This window comes from Schistocerca piceifrons, chromosome 5 (assembly GCF_021461385.2).
Source record: "Schistocerca piceifrons isolate TAMUIC-IGC-003096 chromosome 5, iqSchPice1.1, whole genome shotgun sequence".
Taxonomy (NCBI): Eukaryota; Metazoa; Arthropoda; class Insecta; order Orthoptera; family Acrididae; genus Schistocerca; species Schistocerca piceifrons.
The window spans coordinates 42,127,688-42,137,516 of record NC_060142.1 but is presented as its reverse complement, the minus strand read 5'-3'; positions in this window follow the sequence as shown (position 1 = coordinate 42,137,516).

Genomic DNA, 9,829 nt, shown 5'->3' with positions numbered 1-9,829 from the left:
GCCCGAGGCAGGATTCGAACCTGCGACCGTAGCGGTCGCGCGGTTACAGACAAGCGCCTAGAACTGCTCGGCCACTCCGGCCGGCTTAACGGGAGGGATATAGGAAGTCTTCACTGGAGAATTCCTTCTGTCGTTTCCGGCCTACCACTTGTGTAGCTGGTGACTTCGTCCCGTTGAGTGACAGTTTGGTGGTGTGTTGCACAGCTTGAGGAGACGGGGACGCTACCATGACCGGGCGATTTCACAACCGTGGTGCTAAATTTGAGTTTGCCTGTCGGCGTGGCCATGTCCTTCGTGGAGCGAAATGCAGCAAAATAATTATGTAGGTGCCAGATCGTAGAATGCAGAGTTTCCGACTAGCCAACTACTTGCGAGCGAATGGGTAAGGCACTTTTTCCTTCATCTAGGTTTCCTGGTCAGCCCACTCATCGAGGTACTCGGGAAATAGCGCGAGGCGCCGGGATGGTCGCCATTGCAGTTGATGCAGCAGGGAGGAGGCGGCGGACGGTGACCCCGTGCGCATCCTTACTACACGTTACGCATTTGGTTGGTTAGTTCGGGGTATAAAGGGACCAAACTATAGGGTCATCAGTCCCTTTTTCCAGACGCAAGCAAAGCTCTAGGTACAAAAACAACCAACACCACACCTAAAAAGAAAACGAATGAGACGAAAAAAAAAACAGGGATAACATACACCACAAGGTAAAGTAGAAGGTATTAAAACCATAGAGCATATGGTATGGGCTGGCTTATCACAACAAGAGGATGAGCCAGACACTCGGCAACACATTAAAATGCCTACCCCAAAAAGACAAGGCGAGATGAACACATGTAGTGAAAATGACGGCCACCATGACAAACTTATGAAAAGAAAGTGCGACAGAGTTAAAATGGAGGGAGGGTGGCGACACACCCTTAAATGGTACGATAAAAACCCTTCTCACGAATAAAGCATAAAACTAAATCTGCTGTTGAGGCATTGTCGCCCAACACCGAAGGTAGGTTGCTGGGAAGGTTGAAAGTCCGCCGCAGAGCGGCTAAAAGTGAACAGTCCAGCAAGATGTGGATGACAGTTATGTGTGAGCCACAGTGACACCGAGGTGGGTCCTCATGACGGAGGAGGTAGCCATTACACATTTGGCCAGGTGTCGACAGGACTAGAGTGTGATTGTAACAATGACACTGGTAGCAGCACACTGGGTTCAGAATATATGGTCTGACTGTGATAACTACATAACTTGCTTTGATCTTTGATGGAACAACTACTCTACCAAAAGTTGGGAAGATTGTGTGTGGGCACTAAGGAGGTATCTACTTTTTTTCATCACCTCAGCGACTGCACTGACGCCCTGATCAGAGAGGTACGTTTGGATTTCTGCCTCTGTCAGACAGTCAAGAAGCCTCGTGTAAATACCATCACGGGAAGAATTCAGCATTCGATATGCTTCGACACTATCAGGATAGCCATGGAGGAGCGAAGCTGCAAGCAGTTGTGCTTGGTAATCAGAAGCACTCCCCAAAAGTAAAGTGCCATTGCGTAAACAAGAGTAGGGTTTCACAGGGCCAGCAATTGCATCGACACCTTTCTGAATTATGGAAGGATTTACTGTAGCAAAAGACTGGCCAGCTTCAGTGTGTGAATCACTGGCCTCATTCCGATTACGCTTCGTAGCCGTTGACTGTGAGGATGATTGGTTCATGGTGAGAAAATACTCGATGATTGCCATTGTCTCCAATGGCGCGCTCGTTCCAAGTGGGGGGGGGGGGGGCGCTTAGATGGGGCTCCATTGGCTTTAGGCGATTGTTCGCGCCTCAGGTCACACCTCCTGAACACTTGACAGACGGACCAATTGGCAATTTGGGAAGGTAGCAGCTCAGGCAATCTTCCTTTCCTGGGCCTGGCGTGTACCGGGAAGAGAGGAGGACGGGGGGGGCAGGGGGGGCAGGTGCGAACAGTACCTGTCGACTCGGGTCTGGTAATTTCGCGTTACTCAGTCACCTGTTACATGTCAGACGCGTGGGCCAGCTTTCAGGAACGCACAGGGAGGAAGAATAAAAAGAGGAACCTCAAACCTCGAAGCAGAGGAAGTACAGGAGAAGGTGAAAGAAGAAAGTAACGGGAAGCAATGAAGAGATTCTGATATTGACAACCGAAAATGCAGAATACATTTCCAAAAGCCGGCTCAGTCATGTTCCCCACGGTAGGGGAAAAGTACAACAAGAGGATAGACATGCAACATGGAAGGGAAGAGATGCTGCAAAGACTGGGGCCACGCGGTTGCCAAGCATGAACCCGCCAAAGAGTTAGAGCCTCCTAGGGGCAGGGGTATTAAATTTATGAGTTACCAATCCGTAAACGGAGTAAATAAATGTTTCAGAATATCAAGTAACTAAACTGTTTTGTCGTTCACAATTGTTAACGTCTCGTACAACGGTTTGCGAGACCATCAGGCACTGACCGTTATAGTATGAGACGGAAAGGAAACACTGAGGAGTATCCAGAGAAAGTCCAACCAAGAAATCTTCAGTCACTAATCCACTGACAACTGAAGAAGTTGTTTTACTATTAAACGAAGTACACAGCGCACACAACGAGAGCGCTAAACAAAGATTTCGTACAAATTTTATCCTCGCATTACTGTTTCGCCAATATACCCAAAGCAGCAAACCGTCTCAGTTGCAAAGCGGCTTTATGTAGGGTAATAAACTTCCCCACTCAGATTTATGGTAAAATAAAGTCTATAATTTCATCGCTGCTCTTACTACTTTGATGTATGTGCGCCAATACCAATAGCTCCAATTCTTTGCGCCCAGGCCATGCACCCATTCGACTTCGCTCTGTACTAAGAGCTTTATTAGGAATGAGACATCAGATTTCACTGACAGTATCTCGGGTAAATGCTTTGTGATCACCAGATACGGTTGCCATGGCCGGGGGTAAAAGAACTGCTCAGATCGCCTGGGGCTGCGGACTGCATCACACGCATCAGGATCGGTTAAAATATGTTTTATTTCCCACATTACGAAACAGCCCTGGGCCTTGAGTGAACACAATTTGAGGCAGAGATTACTTTTCCCACTGCCGCGAAAGCACTGAATTTTTATCTACGCCGCTTATTGGCATACACGTAGACAGTATTTGAATGATATTTCATGTTCCCTATCTTCGATATCTTTTGTTCGTATAGCGTTTACATTCGGTTATCAACCCAAGAAATCAAGTCCTTAATTTGATCAAATCACTGGCGTTAATGTTGTGACTGGTTACTGATCACACGCCATCCACTTACCAAATTCACAGGACATTTATCGATAATTCGAGTGCAGACGCTTACCAATGTTCTTCCTTAGCTTTCTTTTTCCGTAATTGCATGTCCGATTCACATCTTAAAGAAACCTTTACTAAGTTAAATAATTTGGAGCACATTACCTTTAGTGAACACTCGCATGTTTTTGAAGCTTCACCGTCACTAACCTTACATGGTAAGTGTAAGTTGGACTCACTTTCTTTGCTGTTTCTTTTGTTACCAACGTTAATTTAAAGTTCCTTATCCATTTGCTCATACCGTACACGATCTCTCGTGAAACAATGGTTGGTTGGTTGGTTAGTTGTTGAAGTTGAAGTGACCAAACTGCGAGACCATCACTTCTTTCATCCTACAATTATCGAACATAGAATACTCCTCAGATGGAGGATACAAAAGGCAAATCCTTGGGACAGTGAATAAACAAGATACAATAACACAGATAAAAAATCAAGGAGAACTGGGAGGAAAGTGAGAAAGGGTAAAGAGCGAGACTGCTGCTGACGGTCCCCAGAGCATGGTATGCTGTGGGAGATGCACCTTTTGCATCGTGGGATCCTAGGGCCAGAGCAGGCCAGGGCTGACTCTCCAACCCCTCAGGCGGCCATGAGGCCAAACTGCTCCATCTTACTGAGACGAGAGAAACCACCTTTGTGTGCGAAAAGTAAAACCAGGTCAGCCACTTTGGCATCTTTCGCTAGCATGAAAGGTAGCATATTAGGAAGGTTGTGAGATCGCCGCAAAGGAGCCAAATTTGGACAGTGTAGTAGGATGTGGGCCACTGTCAGGTGGCTACCACATCAGCAGCGCAGTCGGTTCTCATGTCAGAGAATGTGGCTATGGGTCAGCCAAACGTGGTGAGTGTGTATCTGACCAAACAAAGTGGATTACCTGCGAGAAGCTCTAAGGAAAGATTGCCGCAAGAGGGTCGTCTCCTTTGTTGCCCACAGTTCGTTTAGGAAGTCTGGGGGAAACCAGAGTCCAGACATCGAACAATTGGTGACAGAGTCTACAGAAGGTCCAGTTCTGGGACCCCAATTTCCATAATCGGCATCCTGCTAGCAAACCTTACCAAAAAGTATGTTCATTCACCAAGGTCCCAACATATCCAGGGATCCAAACAAAGACGACCAGCCGCCCAACTTTCTGTAGTTCAGAATGAATATGCTAGAAACTCGTGACTAATAACCGATGAGGTATCAGTAGCCAATAGACTGAAGGCCACTCATGGAGTCACTGCAGGTTGTAAGTATCTTGCCAGTGCAAGAACAGGTATGGGTAAAGGCACGTTTGATGGCCTCCAGTTCAGCAGTGAAAACATTGCATCAGTTCAGAAAGTAGCGTAGGTCACTGCACCTTGCATGTGTATATGCAAAACCGTCTCATCTATCATTGACCTATCAGTGTATACCAATTCCAAGCCTGGAAAAGCAGAAAAGACAGCCAGGAACATGTGGCTGAGCATGAAAGGGTAAACTGAATCTTTAAGTCTGAAGGATGCATCGAGAGAGATCCGAGCTCAGAGTACACACGATGGAGATATACAGGATTGCTCCCTCACAATGTGACAGTGGGGAGATGTTTGAGTTCAGAACAGATACTGTAATAAATTTGAAGTTGTGACCCCAGTTCTGGATCTCTGTTGTATGAGGTAGACTTCCCTAATGGGAGAAAGGCCACAGTAGTGCAGGTGCTTGGTGGAGTTGCAAATATGTATAGCATAACTGAGAAGCTGTTGTTGGCGCCTGATCTGTAGAGGAAGACCCCAGCCCCAAGCCAGTTCGAAAGGCTGCTATTGCAAGTCAGACCCACAGTGGCGTTTCTGGTCCAGTGACTGGATGCCAAAGGTGATGCTGAACCATATATGTGACTCCTATCATCAAGACAGGGCAGTATCAGAGATTCATAAAGCTGCAGAACAGTAGTGCCATCTGGACCACAGCTGGTGTTACTGAGGCAGCGAAGAGTGTTAAGAAACAGCTAGCACCTTAGGAAGCCACATCAGCTGGGCATCTAAGACCAAAACCAAAAAGCGATAAGGTTCCACCACAATGAGTAACTGGTCAGTGAGATGAAGTTCTGGATGTAGTACAACAGTGGGAGGTGTTTGACGTTAATATCGAAGGCAGAAGACAAAGCCATGGGTGAGTGCCTATGACTGCGTCTTTCGAATGGTTCCCTGCATCAGCCTTCAGCAATACTGACAGAGGAGCAATAGTGAAAACAAGAATCTTCAGCATACAAGAAGGGTGATACTGTAGACCCCCCACAGCAGCTGCTAGACCGTTTTGGTCACTAAAAGGAGAGGGACACTTAATACACAACCTTGCAGGACTCCATTCTCTTTGTTATGTGGGGTACTGAGGGAAGCGCCACCTAGAACCCAAAAAGTACAGTGGGACAGGAAGTTCTGGACAAAATTTTCAAGCTGGATCTGGAGTCCGCACTCATGTAAGGTAGCGAGAATGTGGTGTTGCGATGTGGTGTCACAAGCCGTTTATAGTCCGAAGGAGATAGCAATAAGGTTTAGACATGGAACAAAAGCTGTTTGGATGACAGACTCCAGGCAATCAGCAGTGAAACAGCCTAGGCGAAAACCGCCCTGGGATGGAGCCAGAATGCCCAGAGACACACAGCCAACGGCCACAAACTCGCCCCGCGCTCAAGCAGCTTACAGAAGACACTGGTGAGATTAACTGGCCGATAGCTGTGTATACGTAGGAGATTTTTACACGGTTTCAGTCCCATTGAGATGAGAGCTCAACCTCACTCCAGGTACCTTTGAGGATGGTAAATAGTTGACACTAACAATCGACTGCTAGGTGCCCGAGCTATGTCAGGACAAACACCTAGGGCACTGAAGAATCCCACTCAATGGGGCACTATAGGGCTCCACTTGGCGTGTAGTGAAAATTGATCACAATCAGTCAGCTGTTTAAGGACACAAAAGGCAGGCTGGTACTTCTCAGATGCATATGCTTGCCCATAACACAGAACAAAATGGTTAGCTATGACGTCTGGGTCAGGGCAAACAACACTGTTCAAAGAAATACCAAGTGCACCAGCAGAGAACCAGTATCCATAGATGCATCTGACCTTCACCTGTACCTGCAAAGGAGTTGTACACTATACTGTTCCCAATATTCTTGCTTCTGTCATTTTATTAAGTGGCAGACCCAGGCACAGAGCTGTTTCAGGATAACCAAGTGCTCGACTGTTGGATGGCACTTATGGCGTTTGGGACCCTCTGCAACATCTGTGTTCCACCTAAGTACTACCTTTGGACAGGGGGATCTCTAGGAATAGGGACTGCTATGTCAGTTGCAGTTACAATGGCATTCTGGACAGTCATCAGTACCTCCATTCAGCAGAGAGCTCAGAATGGCAGAGGAGATGAAAGAATCCCAGTCAGCATTGCAGAGAGCCCATCTAAGTCAGCGCCCAGGAGAGAGATGCTGAGTGAGGAAGACTGAAATAGTCACTACCACACAGGCCATTGTGGACCCTCCAATGGATGGATGGGAAAAAACAGTGCTGCAAGTAGAAAGATCAATGCCCAACTAATTTCGATGTGCCACACAAAGTGTGGAATGACAGTATTCAAAAGACAGATCAATATCTGTAAGTATGTTTTCAACACCTTTACCAAAGCCAGTGATCATGGTTATACCCCCCTAAGAGTTATGGGCACTGAAGTCGCCCAACACTAGGGAAGGTTGGAGAGCTCAGAAACCAATGCAGACAATACGTTCTGAGGCACTCCATCAGGAGAGAGAAACATTACAGAAAATGAAGTCCTGAAAAGCCCTTACCGAACAGCCATAGCCGCCAAAGCTGTGTCAAGGGCCAAAGTTCACTATATACAGAGTTCAGAACAGATACACCAACTCCATCTGACGTGATACCATAATTGGCATGATTCTTGAAATATCCCTGGTAGCCATGAATGGCGGAGGTCCTCGTGAGAAGCCATATGAGGGAGATGTGTGTCTGCCTGGGCGATTGGCACTCCTGGAGGGTGGTAAGCCATTGTTCCCAAAGTGGGTGTAGGGAAACCAGTAAGAGGACAGTCCCCAATAATTGGGAGAAGAGGGGCAGCATGGTCAGGCAGCGTCAAGGCTTGCTGTAGTACGTGTAATGAGGAGAGTACTACCGGCAGAGGGGTCAAAGTAGTGTGCGACATTGTCATGCACACTGGATGTAGACATACTTGTTGGCCTCCTGTTATGTCAGTCTGTTTAGAGTCTTATATTCCTGAATTTTTTTTTCTTTCTCTGAAGGACAGCGCAGTCTAGTGAGGTGGGAGAATGGCGCTCTCCACAGCTGATGCAGGCTAGTGGGGAGGAGCACAAGAAACATTTGCTTGCAATGGTCTTTCACAAGACCCTACAGGATTGGCTGGCGTTGCAACATGAAGATGTGCACGAATTTCGTACATTTTAAACATCACATGGCTGTGGGACATGCAGTGTTAAGTCAACAGTATACAGTCACCTTTGGAAATAAATCGACCTCAAAGGCAAAGATGAAAGCCCCAGTAGCAATTGTATTGCTCTTTGAACTCTTATGGGGACAACAGACGAATTGTACAGCTCTTCACTTTGAGTTGGCATGTAGCTCATCATCATACTGTAGGAGAAAGTCACGATGGAAAATGACGCCTTTCAGGGGATCGATGGTCACTGGAATGTTACCCAGTTGTTACAGGCAAGCAATGTTCATGACTGGACAGGGGACGCTGTTTTAATCAAAACTGACCCATTCTTTGTTTTAGAGATGGCTGCAACTTCCTCATACTCAAAATAGATACACTAACTCCACCTGACACGCTATCATAATTGGCACGATTCTTGAAATATCCCTGGTAGCCATGAAGTCTCTAAGGCTTTGTGGCCAAAAAAGAATCCCATCTGTCCTTATAGAGACCAGGTATTTGAGAGGGTATTTCTCTGCTTGTCATTTAGCCCAACATTCCTCACACAGTGTAGCCAGGGAAGGAATCGTTTTGGGGTCGTATCTGTCTACACTGAATGAATTCTTTCCTTCTGAAGAGACTGTTCGGGCTGTCTGACCACCAACAGGAGAAAGCTTCATCTACTTCATATGCAGGTCACCCACTCTAAATAGGGGCTATCCCCATGGGTGCCACCCACCCAGCCTCAGCCTCAGAAATGGCTACCAGACCAGTAATCTGTTGGTCTTAGTCCCCATGCCCCAGTTATGACAGGCACATACTCCTCAGTAGGCATGGGAAGTTTTCAGCTCCAGCACAAACAGTGTGGTCATGGGGCTACTACCATGCAGGTAAGGGACACCCCACCCAATAGGAAGGCTACCGTGCTGGGTTTTGGGCATACTACTTTATTTCAGACGAAAGTTGCTAAAGTGGGAAGGCATAAAAGTGGAACACACCATATTAGGCGACCTCCTCTGCACTATCTGCACTTGTGAAAAATTTGGGAAAGTTGTGTGAGGTCAAACTCCACGTATTTATTAATGAAAATGTGTAGAGTGCTCCGGAAGGGAAATGGAAAACTAGAGTCCTAAGGTATGTACCATTTCCAAGCAGTCTGCACCAGGAACACCATCCAATGTCAAGTCAGAGAAGGAAAAGGATAAGGGATGTATAGACTTGGAGCACAAAAGTGGAAGTAGTGCTGCAGGGGCTGGGATCTCATGGTAGCCAAGCACATACGAAAGAGTTATCAACGCCATAGGGAGGAGGGGGGGGGGGGGTACGGGGTGTGTAACACATCAGACCCATTTGCCACATACACTGCCTGGTCAGAAATACCTATCATCTGCATATAATGCGTAATTGACCACTAGTTGACACGGAAAATGGACCCACAAGTATAAATGGATATAGCTAATGCTATGTTATCAGTGGCGAAGCGTCAGTAGAATGGGTCTGTCAGGGAAGTTCATCGACTTCGGAAGTATACTAGACGTTGTGTATGAAGAACGTAACAGATCAATCAGGGACATTTCAACCCCTTCTAAGGGTGCCATTGTTGTGAGGGAACAACGACAGCTGAACCAAGGCGAGGCTAATCTCGTGTACTGACGAACAACAACGATCAAGAACTGTGGAGCGTGGGTTTTGAAAATCTCTAGAGTTTCATACACCTACAAGTATGATTTGTATGCTGTGCAAAATTCATCGAATAATCTCCCTTACTTATGAACAAAAGTGTACCTATAGCAACAAATGCAGCCAATAGTAAGTGAAAAAATGACAATATTTCACACGTAAAAAAAATATATTTTGTTATATTTTTGAAATTCCACTTCTATGAGCGTGAATCCTGAACCCTTCCTGGTCATGCTGACAAAGTTTTATGAATTTATTTGTAAAAGTATAGACATTGGAAATTAAAATGTCCTGTGGTGCCTCTCCTGCTCCATGTCTGCCAGTTTGACGTCCTACCCCCCTTAAATATCATTTGCCATTACCGATTTGTATGCACGCTTCCCTCTGGCCACTTGTTACATTCCTCCAAACACTGAATATGCGCAGGTAT